Raw genomic sequence first — 12,500 nt, forward strand, 5'->3', positions numbered from 1 at the left:
AGCTCAGGGACTCTTTTTTTTTTTTTTTTTTTAAATCAAAAAAGCTTACAGCACCTGGTATTCCCAGGCGGTCTCCCATCCAAGTACTAACCAGGCCCGACCCTGCTTAGCTTCCGAGATCAGACGAGATCGGGCGTGACTTTTTTTTTTTTTTTTTTTTTTTTTTATTAAACCAACATTTCACATTTTACACATCATTTGCAACATATCATCTCATATACAATTCACTTAACATGTTTTCATATAATTCCTCTATCCTTAGATACCAACAAATTACAAGCTTAATTACTTTGGCATATTTATCTTATATTCATGAAAACATTCCATTACTCTTGTGTCAGTCCCAATAATAGTTTTGTAAAACCTCTCAGTTTGTCCATTCAAGTAGAAATATTCATACAATATCTGTATATGCCCTTCTAACTTCCTTTTAAAGAAAACCCACATATTAATGTTACCTTGTTTTCCTTTCATGACATTACGTCTGCACCATATTGCATATCTTGCCACGTTGAGAATAAAGTTGACTATATATTTATTTTGTCCTCTTCCTTTTAGTCCAAGTAAAAATACTTTATTCCATTCACTTTGTTCTTCAATTCTTTCTCCTAAAATTCCTTCCACAAATTTTTTAATTTCTCTCATAAAAACCTGAAGATTCGGACACAATAAAAACAAATGTAAAAACCCCTCATCTTCATTTTGACAGACATCACATCTTGCATTCTGCGCAATCCTCATTTTACATAGTCTCATTTTTGTATAAATAACATTATGTCTTAAAAGAAAATTAAAATTCTCAATCATTGGATCCATGTATCTTATTCTCAAATTTTCCCAAATGTTCTCAGCTTCAGTCCCTGGGAATAACCTAGTCCAAAAACCATTTGCTATTGGCTGAACAAAAACCCTTATTCTAAAATAATTATAAAACAATTTTAAAGAACATGATTGAATTGGAATTTTATTACTACTTTCTTTTAAAAACACTTCAACCTTTCCCTTTCCTTCATCTCTTTTTCCTATTCCTTCTATCCAATCTTTGGGAATTGCTTTTTTAATTTTGTCAAATTGTTGCTTTACTATGCCCCTTTCTACTTCTTCTCCATTCCCCTCAATTTCATCTATTATACCTTGAAGTGGTATAAAGCCATCGATTACCTCATACAAAACATCTCTCACTTTAATTATTCCTGCTGCCATCCATTGTTTAAAATATAATTCCTTCTCTTCATATAAAATATTAGCGTTTAAAAACAAAGGATGATTCAAAAACTCGTTCATACCTTCTGGCTTATACCGAATTGTCGGTAAAAATTCTTTCCATGCCCCTAAAACTTCTCTATAGAATTCAGGTATACCCTTTAACATATGTTCCTTCAATTTCATCCATATTATTCCCTCGCCCATATTTAGACCTCCACGCTTATTCAAAAAATATTTCATTCCGTCCTTCCACTCATGTCTGTTATCTTCATTTAAAAATTTCTTCATTATCTTAACCCTTAGACTCTTCATTCTTAGAACAGGATCTAACAAACCTAAACCTCCCTTCTCAACAGGCCCTATCATAGTGTCATATGCAATTTTTGCTGGTTTGCCGTCCCAAATAAATTTTAAAATATATGTTTTCAGCTTCTTATATACCCAAATTGGTAATGGAGTTACTTCCAAAGCATACCATATTTTTGATAGCATCAGAGTATTCACAATCAAAATTTTACCTCTTAGGTTCAACAATCTTTGTCTCCAAAATGTCAATCTTCTCTCAATTCCTCCTAAAATCTCATCCCATATTATGTCTCTAGTTTTCTTTTCCTCCTTCCCAATTCTAATTCCCAAAACCTTCATGTTTTCTGTCTCCTCTTTAAAGTTAAGGTAGTCAGGTAATTGTTTTGCCGTTCCTATTCTCATCATTACAGTTTTGTCTATGTTTATTTTTGCTCCTGAACCCTTACAGTATTTTTGTATTTTCCCCATAGCTCCTTCAATGCTCTCAGTATCCTTTAAAATTAAAGTTGTGTCGTCTGCATATTGGTAAATTTTGTGTTCTTTTTCCATTCCACCAAAGCCAACTCCTTTAATATTTTCGTCTTCTGCAACCGCTAAACCTAAAGGTTCAGCCACAATACTATATAATAATGCAGATAAAGGGCATCCCTGTCTTATTGACCTTGTTATGCTAAAAACATCTGTCATAAAACCATTACACTTCACAAAACTAATTGCATCTTTATATAAAGCCCTAATCCATTTTATAAACTTATCCCCGAAACCAAATTGCTCTAAAAGTTCAAATAAAAAATCATGTTCTACCCTATCGAAAGCTTTTTCCAAGTCTAAACTAACCATGTATCCCTCCTTTTTGTTTTCTATCATATAACTTACTTTATCCCTTATATTACTTACCGTATCTGTAATTTCCCTCCCTATAATTGAATACGCTTGATTCGTTGTTATTATTTCTGGTAAAACTTTCTTTAGTCGATTTGCCAAAACTTTGGCTAAAATTTTAAAATCCGTATTTAACATAGATATAGGCCTATAGTTCTTTAAATCTGCTGAGTCACCTTTTTTCTTAAAAATTAATTTTACCATTCCTACTCTCATCAATTGACTTGCTTCCCCCTTATCATATATTGCCTTATATATTTGTTTTAAAACCGGTGTTAATGTGTTCTTAAAAGCCTTATAAAACTCACTGGTCAATCCGTCTGCTCCTGGACTTTTACCATTATTCAACTGTGATATTGCTACCTCTATTTCTTCATCTAAAATATCAGTATCACAACTTGCTTTATCTTCTTTAGTTACTTTTGTTTTTACCTTACTTAATAAAAACTGCTTTTCTTCTTCTTGTGTCCCTTCACTTTTAAAAAGACGTGCATAAAACTCTTTTACACTTCCCAATATCTCTTTGGTTCCTTTCACTCTACTTCCATCCTGTTTCAATACCTCCTTTATTGTATCAGCCTTTTGTCTATTTTCCTCCAAGCTAAAAAAAAATTTTGTGCACCTTTCCCCTTCTATTACATTTTTTGCCCTACTCCTTATCATAGCTCCTCTACATTTTTCTCCTTCAATCTCCTTTAGTCTGCTCTCATATACTAAAATCGTTTCTATATCCCCATTCTCTTTTAGTAATTCTTCTTTCAAAACACTTCTAACTTTTAGCTCTTCTTTCCTCTTAATATTTTGTAACAAACTACTGTATCTTATTGAATATTTCTTTATCTCATACTTTACATTATCCCACCACACCCTCTTATCCTCTTCATACATTCCATTCCCTCTTTCATTCTTTATTATTTCTTCTATCTTAATTTTATACCCTTCATCTTTTAATAGTTCATTATTTAAACACCATATCCCCTTTCCCCTCTCCATCCCCGTCTCGTTCAAATGTACCATTAACATGCCATGGTCACTTAAAGAGGTCATCTTATAATATATTTTATCAATCTTTCTCTTCATATTACTTTTAATCAACATAAAATCTATTCTACTTTGCTTCATTTGATCTTTTACCAACTGTCGTCTTGAGAAGTCTTTTATACCCTCATTCATCTCTCTCCATATGTCTATTAGATCATATTTATCCATTAATTTGAGCAACTCTTCTCTCCCACTGTCTCTTTTATATACCATGTCATTTGTTATATCCATTCTACTGAAAACTGTATTGAAATCACCCATTAAAACAATATTTCCCCATTTTTCTATCAGGCCATTTAAATTATTAAAAAACATTTTCTTTTCCGCCTCAGCGTTTGGTGCATGTACATTACACAGAAAAACATTTTCCCCTCCTATATCCATTTTCACAATAATGCATTTTCCTTCTTTATCCTGGTATATGATTTCAACATCATCACTCAAGTTTCTTTTACATAAAACAGCAACTCCTTTCCCTTTCCCCCCTTCCCCATTATTATAATAAATTCCTCCTTTCCATCTTCTTTTAAAACTGTCCATCATTTCATCTTTCCAAAATGTTTCCTGCAATAATATTACATCAGCTTTTTTGCATAACTCTTTCAGTTTTTCAAATTTATCCACACTAGTTAATCCCCTCACATTGATTGAAACAATACATAGAGTCATTAAAAACAACACATTCATGTTTCATTCTTTTCTCCCCCCTTCTCCCTTAAATCTCCATCTTCTTTTGTACTTAAGCTCATTCTCCTTCTCTGTCCTTTTTCCCTACTTTCTTCTACATTTGGTTTGTTCAATATTCCTCTTTTCATTCCCCTCCTAAGCTCCTCCAAATTAACTTCTATGCATTCCTCAACTTGCTCCTTCTCATTTTTATCTTCCCTCCTCTCTTTTATTGTATCATCCACCGGGCCCACAATGCCTTCTTCCATAATTCCCTCCATCTTGTCCACCTCTCCTCCCTCCAACTTCTTGTCTCCACCCTTTTCTTGCTCATGCCCTTTACTATCCTCATTGTCTTCTACAGTCCCATCCTTCTCTTCTTCATTATTGACAGTGTCCATTATTTCCATATTATTCTCAGATTCACCATTTTCCGCTTCATCATTAACCTCTTCTTCATGTTCACTTTCACAATCACATCTCATAAATGCTTTCTTACAATCAGGACATTTATCAGCTTTACAGTCTTTCGCAAAATGTCCTTGCTCATAGCATTCAAAGCATTTAAAATCAGGACAGTCCCTTAATATATGTCCTGGCTGCATGCACATGCGACAAAGTTTCTCCTGTCCATCGTGAATTACCCTAAAGTACTGAGCGCCATCTGCGGTTTCAAATTTTGCGCTATAGGGCAGTGAAGTTACCTCTTTAGGAAATTTAACTTTCACATACCTCGTTCCGTCAGCAATGTTCGTTCCAGGATAGACTCTCCTCTTTATTTTCATCAAGGGAGTGACTCCCCAAAACTTCAATTTGTCCTCAATCACTTCATCCTCTAAATATGCCGGCAGGTGAAGAAAAGATACCATATGCTCCTTTACCTCCAACCTCCTTACTTCGAAGAATTGACCTTTTATTTCCATTCCGTCCAATAACACATCACAAACATCTGAACCTTCCAATGTCAGCTCATATTCTTTGCCCGGCTTGGGTCTCACAGCTAACAGTTTGCCAAATCCAATCTTCTGTGTCACTGCTTTAATGATGTCTTCAGCTTTTACCTCCTTGTTGTCCCTCAAATCAATCACCACCGTCGCTTCTTTCAGATAATCCACTCGTTTCTTGATGTTCTGTTGTCCTTCATGATCCATATTTACTCCATTAGCCTCTCTTGAACCTTTATGTGCTCCATTTCGCTCAATCCGTTCTTCCAGTCCGCCTGCCATTCCTAGGTCGTTGCCATGTGGTCCGTCCATTGTTCTAACAAAACAAGGATCGCTTCCAAGCAGATCTACTGCTTGGAGCTTAAACGCGTGCCTTATAAATCAAACTTAGATCTCCTTCCAAGATATAAACAAAAAACTAAAATTAAACAATGAAGCTTTAGAAGAGCCTTTCTCTCCCAACTGCAGTCACACACACTTCCTACTTGCTCTAGAGCGCTCAAGGTGGTATGGCCGTAAGCGAAAACTGCTGCCAAAATTGGGCTATTTAAAAGGTTAGACCATTAATGAAGAAAACTAAGAAGAACTTTTGAAAAAACTCAAACTCTTTCATACTCTCTGAAGAATCTCAGAGACTTTTAAAGGCTTTCTGCAGAAGCTCAGTGAGTCTTTTTTTTTAAACTAAGAGGAACTTTTGAAAAAACTCAAACTCTTTCATGCTCTCTGAAGAATCTCAGAGACTTTTAAAGGCTTTCTGAAGAAGCTCAGGGACTCTTTTTTTTTTTTAAATCAAAAAAGCTTACAGCACCTGGTATTCCCAGGCGGTCTCCCATCCAAGTACTAACCAGGCCCGACCCTGCTTAGCTTCCGAGATCAGACGAGATCGGGCGTGACCAAGGTGGTATGGCCGTAAGCGAAAACTGCTGCCAAAATTGGGCAATTTAAAAGGTTAGACCATTAATGAAGAAAACTAAGAAGAACTTTTGAAAAAACTCAAACTCTTTCATGCTCTCTGAAGAATCTCAGAGACTTTTAAAGGCTTTCTGAAGAAGCTCAGTGAGTCTTTTTTTTAAAGTAAGAAGAACTTTTGAAAAAACTCAAACTCTTTCATGCTCTCTGAAGAATCTCAGAGACTTTTAAAGGCTTTCTGAAGAAGCTCAGGGACTCTTTTTCTTTTTTTTTTTTAAATCAAAAAAGCTTACAGCACCTGGTATTCCCAGGCGGTCTCCCATCCAAGTACTAACCAGGCCCGACCCTGCTTAGCTTCCGAGATCAGACGAGATCGGGCGTGACCAAGGTGGTATGGCCGTAAGCGAAAACTGCTGCCAAAATTGGGCTATTTAAAAGGTTAGACCATTAATGAAGAAAACTAAGAAGAACTTTTGAAAAAACTCAAACTCTTTCATACTCTCTGAAGAATCTCAGAGACTTTTAAAGGCTTTCTGCAGAAGCTCAGTGAGTCTTTTTTTTTTAAACTAAGAGGAACTTTTGAAAAAACTCAAACTCTTTCATGCTCTCTGAAGAATCTCAGAGACTTTTAAAGGCTTTCTGAAGAAGCTCAGTGAGTCTTTTTTTTAAAGTAAGAAGAACTTTTGAAAAAACTCAAACTCTTTCATGCTCTCTGAAGAATCTCAGAGACTTTTAAAGGCTTTCTGCAGAAGCTCAGTGAGTCTTTTTTTTAAACTAAGAAGAACTTTTGAAAAAACTCAAACTCTTTCATGCTCTCTGAAGAATCTCAGAGACTTTTAAAGGCTTTCTGAAGAAGCTCAGTGAGTCTTTTTTTTAAAGTAAGAAGAAATTTTGAAAAAACTCAAACTCTTTCATGCTCTCTGAAGAATCTCAGAGACTTTTAAAGGCTTTCTGAAGAAGCTCAGGGACTCTTTTTTTTTTTTAAATCAAAAAAGCTTACAGCACCTGGTATTCCCAGGCGGTCTCCCATCCAAGTACTAACCAGGCCCGACCCTGCTTAGCTTCCGAGATCAGACGAGATCGGGCGTGACCAAGGTGGTATGGCCGTAAGCGAAAACTGCTGCCAAAATTGGGCAATTTAAAAGGTTAGACCATTAATGAAGAAAACTAAGAAGAACTTTTGAAAAAACTCAAACTCTTTCATGCTCTCTGAAGAATCTCAGAGACTTTTAAAGGCTTTCTGAAGAAGCTCAGTGAGTCTTTTTTTTAAAGTAAGAAGAACTTTTGAAAAAACTCAAACTCTTTCATGCTCTCTGAAGAATCTCAGAGACTTTTAAAGGCTTTCTGAAGAAGCTCAGGGACTCTTTTTCTTTTTTTTTTTTAAATCAAAAAAGCTTACAGCACCTGGTATTCCCAGGCGGTCTCCCATCCAAGTACTAACCAGGCCCGACCCTGCTTAGCTTCCGAGATCAGACGAGATCGGGCGTGACCAAGGTGGTATGGCCGTAAGCGAAAACTGCTGCCAAAATTGGGCTAGTTAAAAGGTTAGACCATTAATGAAGAAAACTAAGAAGAACTTTTGAAAAAACTCAAACTCTTTCATGCTCTCTGAAGAATCTCAGAGACTTTTAAAGGCTTTCTGAAGAAGCTCAGTGAGTCTTTTTTTTTAAACTAAGAAGAACTTTTGAAAAAACTCAAACTCTTTCATGCTCTCTGAAGAATCTCAGAGACTTTTAAAGGCTTTCTGCAGAAGCTCAGTGAGTCTTTTTTTTTAAACTAAGAAGAACTTTTGAAAAAACTCAAACTCTTTCATGCTCTCTGAAGAATCTCAGAGACTTTTAAAGGCTTTCTGAAGAAGCTCAGTGAGTCTTTTTTTTAAAGTAAGAAGAACTTTTGAAAAAACTCAAACTCTTTCATGCTCTCTGAAGAATCTCAGAGACTTTTAAAGGCTTTCTGCAGAAGCTCAGTGAGTCTTTTTTTTTAAACTAAGAAGAACTTTTGAAAAAACTCAAACTCTTTCATGCTCTCTGAAGAATCTCAGAGACTTTTAAAGGCTTTCTGAAGAAGCTCAGTGAGTCTTTTTTTTAAAGTAAGAAGAAATTTTGAAAAAACTCAAACTCTTTCATGCTCTCTGAAGAATCTCAGAGACTTTTAAAGGCTTTCTGAAGAAGCTCAGGGACTCTTTTTTTTTTTAAATCAAAAAAGCTTACAGCACCTGGTATTCCCAGGCGGTCTCCCATCCAAGTACTAACCAGGCCCGACCCTGCTTAGCTTCCGAGATCAGACGAGATCGGGCGTGACTTTTTTTTTTTTTTTTTTTTTTTATTATAAAATATTTACATTACATTACATTTAAGAACAATCTGAATCACATGCAGGCAATTTTACATTGAAATGAAACCATGTTTTTTCCACAAACGGGTTATTCTGTACAAAATTCTTGTCAAAAACCTCTTCTTTCACTTCCATTTTAAAATAATCATATAATGCTTGAAGAATAAAAAGCATCCTTTGCTTGAAAAGTATACATACTGAAACACTCCCCTTTTTTTCTTTTACTATGTTCCTTCTTTTCCAAACTATTAATCTTGCAACTGCCAATATCATATTTAAAAAGCTAACATTATTGGCTTTACCTTTAAACCCAAACAAAAATAATGTTTCCCAATTCTCATCAATTACTTTGTCTTCTACTCCCAATTTTCTAACCATTACTTTCAATTTTTTAATAAAGCATTTCAACTTTATACATTTAAAAAATAAATGTAATACTCCTTCATCTTCTATTGTACAAACTTTGCATTTTGCATCCATTGCTGCACCAATCTTACACAGTCTCATTTCATTCCACAAACAATTATGTCTTAACAAAAAATCAAAATTCTCTAAAATAGGACTTTTCCACCATGATCTTAGAGTTTGCCATAATTCTTTTGTTTCCAAATTAGGATATAGTCTATGCCAATACTCTTCTGCTTTTGGCTTCTTAAAAACATCTTTACAAAAACAGGAATAAAAAAAACTTAATTTTAATTCATTAAAAGCATGTTGTTCGTTATTGATTTCAACACTAACCTCCATTCTATCACCTGCACTTGTTCCTGGTTTCCCTTCCAAAACCTTCATCCATTCTTTTGGTATTATCTCTTTCATTTTCCCATATTGATCTTCTAAAACTAAATTACTTTCTTCTTCATAATTTTCTTCAATTGCATCTCTTATCCCTTGTGTCGGCAGAAAACCAGGTACCACTTCATACATGATATCTTTAATTTGTCTCAACCCTGCATTATACCACTTTTTAAAAAATATTGTGTGACCAACTACCTTAAGTGATTTGTTTAAAAACAGTGGTTGTCTTAAAATCTCATCTTTATTCAAAGATGTACAAACAACATGCTTTCCATACTCTCCCCATGCTCTTAAGACTTCTTTATAATATTCTGGAATTCTATTCATCATATGTTCTTTTAATTTCATCCATAAAACATCATCTCCTATTTGTCCACATTGGTTTAAAAAGAAACTCATTACTTCTTTCCAAGCATATTTATCATCATTCCAATATTTTTTAATTAATTTTATTCTTATGCTCTTCATTCTCATTAAAGGATCCAACAGTCCTAGCCCTCCTTCCTCAACTTTCCCAATTAGAGTATCATATGCAATTTTTGCCGGTTTGCTGTCCCATAAGAAATTAAGCATTAAACTTTTTATTTTTTTATATACTTCTAATGGCATGCTTACAGATCCCAAAACATACCACATTTTAGATAAAAACAAAGAATTCAAAACCAAAACCTTCCCTTTTAAAAACAATCCTCTTAATCGCCAAAAATTCAACCTTTTTTCCATTCCTTGTATAACCTCCTCCCATACCAACTTCCTTAATACACATTCATTTTCTCCAACTCTTATCCCTAAAATTTTCATACTTTCTTTCTGTTCTTTAAATGGAATTTTGACTGGTAACTCGTTCATTTCCCCAATCCTCATATATGTCGTTTTTTCTTTATTAACTTTTGCCCCGGTTCCCCCACAATATTTCCCAAAAACCTCCATCACTTTTTCTACACTTTTAATGTCTTTAATAAACAACGTTGTATCATCAGCATACTGATATATCTTGTGTTCTGTTTTTTCTCCTTTTATCACTATTCCTTTTATACTTTTTTCCATTTCTATTGCCTGTCCCAAAGTTTCAGACACTATAGTATATAACAATGGCGACATAGGACATCCTTGTCGGATAGATCTCGTTACTTTAAAATCTTCAGTTAAAAACCCATTCACTTTAACACAACTTGTAATGTCTGTATATATACATTTTATCCATTTAATAAAATTCTTACCAAATCCAAACCTCTCCATTGCATGCATCAAATATTTATGCTCCACCCTATCAAACGCTTTTTCCAAATCTACACTTATTATATAACCATTTTCTTTTGCATCCCTCATATACCATATCAAATCTCTTATACTATTAGTTATATCAGAAATATCTCTATTTAAAACAGCATATGCTTGATTAGTTGTGATTATATTAGGCACAACTTTTTTTAATCTATTGGCTAATATTTTCGTTAATATTTTATAATCGGTATTCAACATACTAAGTGGTCTGTAATTTTTTAAATCCCCTCTTTCCCCCTTTCTTTTGTATATTAACTTAACTACTCCCCTCTTCATACTTTGCGTTAATTCACCCTTCTCCATAATATCAATAAATATTTCATTTAATATTGGACATAGGATATTTTTAAAAACCTTATAAAATTCCGCTGATAAACCATCTATTCCTGGAGTTTTACCATTCCTTAACTGATCAATTGCTGTTTCTATTTCCTCCTCCGTAATATTGCTCTCACACATTTCTCTGTCTTCCTTGTTCACTTTACTTTTGATTTTGTCTAATAAGAAACCCTCATCATCTGCACTTACCTCATTTTCCGTAAATAGATCCTTGTAATATCTTTTAATTTCATTTAATATTCCTTCTTTATCTTCCACTGTCCTTCCATCTTGTGTGTTAATATTTTTAATTATGTCTGCTTTCTGCCTATTTTTCTCTAATTCATAAAAATATTTAGTACTTCTTTCTCCTTCTATTATGTTTTTGGCTCTGCTCCTTATTATTGCACCCTTACACTTTTCTCCCTCTATATTCTTCATTTTTTCTTGTAGTTCTATTATCTTATCAATGTTTTTCTCTCCACCAGTTATTTTCCTCATTTCTTCATCCCATTCTTTTTTAACTTTGTTTTCTGTAAATCTTTTAGCTCTCTGTACTTTTTTAGAGTAATGTATCGAAAACCTCTTTATTCTGTTTTTCAAGCAATCCCACCAAAAACGTTTCTCCTTTTCATACATCTCATCGTTTATACTACTTATTATTATACTTTCTATTTCTATTCTGTAAGTTCCCATTTTTAAAAGTTCTGTATTTAACATCCATGTCCCCTTCCCTTTGATAACCTCATTAAAATCCATCGTTATCCATAAAAAATCATGATCACTTTCACTATACATTTTATACACTGCTTTTGATACATTGTATAGGTCTTTTCTCTCGCATAATAATAAATCTATTCTACTTTGCTTTAAGTCTCCCTCAACAATTTGCCTTCGTGAGTAATCCCTTTTAAAACCATTCCTCTCTCTCCACACATCAACCAAATCGTATTTCCTCATCATATTATATAATTCATTTCGCCCTCTATCAGCTCTAAAAACCATTGACTCATCTATATCAATTCTCTGCAGCACTGTATTAAAATCCCCTACCAGGAAAATATTTTCTTGTTTCTCCATTATAATACTTAGTCTTTTATAGAAATCAAACTTTTCACTTTCCTCATTCGGTGCATGAATGTTACACACTTTTATTTCTCTCCCTTTGTATACTAATTTAATCATTATTATTCGACACCTTGTGTCTTTATATTCTATTTTGTTTTCCTCAAATATCCCTCTTTTAATTAATATTGCTACACCCCTCTTCCTCGACAAATCACAATTCATATATATTTCACCATCCCATAATTTCCTCATTTCATTACCTATTTCATCATCCCAATACGTCTCTTGTAAACATAATACATCACACTTTTTGGTCAAAACCATCAAATTCTCCATTTTCTGAATTTTTGTTAAACCCCTTGCATTCAATGATACAAAACATAATGAACTCATTCGCACAAAAAATAATAATAATAAAAAAAAATACAAAATAAACAAGAAAATACAAAAATCCAACCAACAATCATTTGTTAACTTCCTCTAGTAATGCAAGTCTTAATTCTCTTTTCTTCTCTTTCTCCTTCTCTATCTTCCCCATTAATTTTTCTCTTCTTATCTTTTGTTTTTTCAGTACCTGTTCAATGTTTATACTTGCATCTTTAAGTTTTGATTTTGTACCTCTGCTCAAGTTTACTTTCCCTTTACTTTTAACTCCATTGCTCCTTTCACCCATTTCTCCTTCTCTTACCTCACTCAATATCTTGGTTTCTTTGTCTTCCGGTCCTTCTTCACTTTGTCCTTTTT

General features: G+C 33.9%; 4 non-coding genes across 4 annotated transcripts; all 4 read right to left on the reverse strand.

Moving 5' to 3' along the window:
* Positions 1 to 5,841: 5,841 nt before the first annotated feature.
* On the reverse strand, positions 5,842 to 5,960 carry LOC143755004 (5S ribosomal RNA). The gene has a single exon (XR_013208765.1). It is a non-coding gene; the product is annotated as a 5S ribosomal RNA (ribosomal RNA).
* A 280-nt stretch (positions 5,961 to 6,240) lies between these two features.
* On the reverse strand, positions 6,241 to 6,359 carry LOC143755005 (5S ribosomal RNA). The gene has a single exon (XR_013208766.1). It is a non-coding gene; the product is annotated as a 5S ribosomal RNA (ribosomal RNA).
* Positions 6,360 to 6,947: 588 nt separating this feature from the next.
* Positions 6,948 to 7,066, reverse strand: LOC143755006 (5S ribosomal RNA). The gene has a single exon (XR_013208767.1). It is a non-coding gene; the product is annotated as a 5S ribosomal RNA (ribosomal RNA).
* Positions 7,067 to 7,346: 280 nt separating this feature from the next.
* Positions 7,347 to 7,465, reverse strand: LOC143755007 (5S ribosomal RNA). The gene has a single exon (XR_013208768.1). It is a non-coding gene; the product is annotated as a 5S ribosomal RNA (ribosomal RNA).
* Positions 7,466 to 12,500: the final 5,035 nt, after the last annotated feature.

The sequence above is a fragment of the Siphateles boraxobius genome, unplaced genomic scaffold, assembly GCF_051911475.1.
Source record: "Siphateles boraxobius isolate OS27281-9 unplaced genomic scaffold, OSU_SipBor_1 296, whole genome shotgun sequence".
In the NCBI taxonomy this organism is placed as follows: Eukaryota; Metazoa; Chordata; class Actinopteri; order Cypriniformes; family Leuciscidae; genus Siphateles; species Siphateles boraxobius.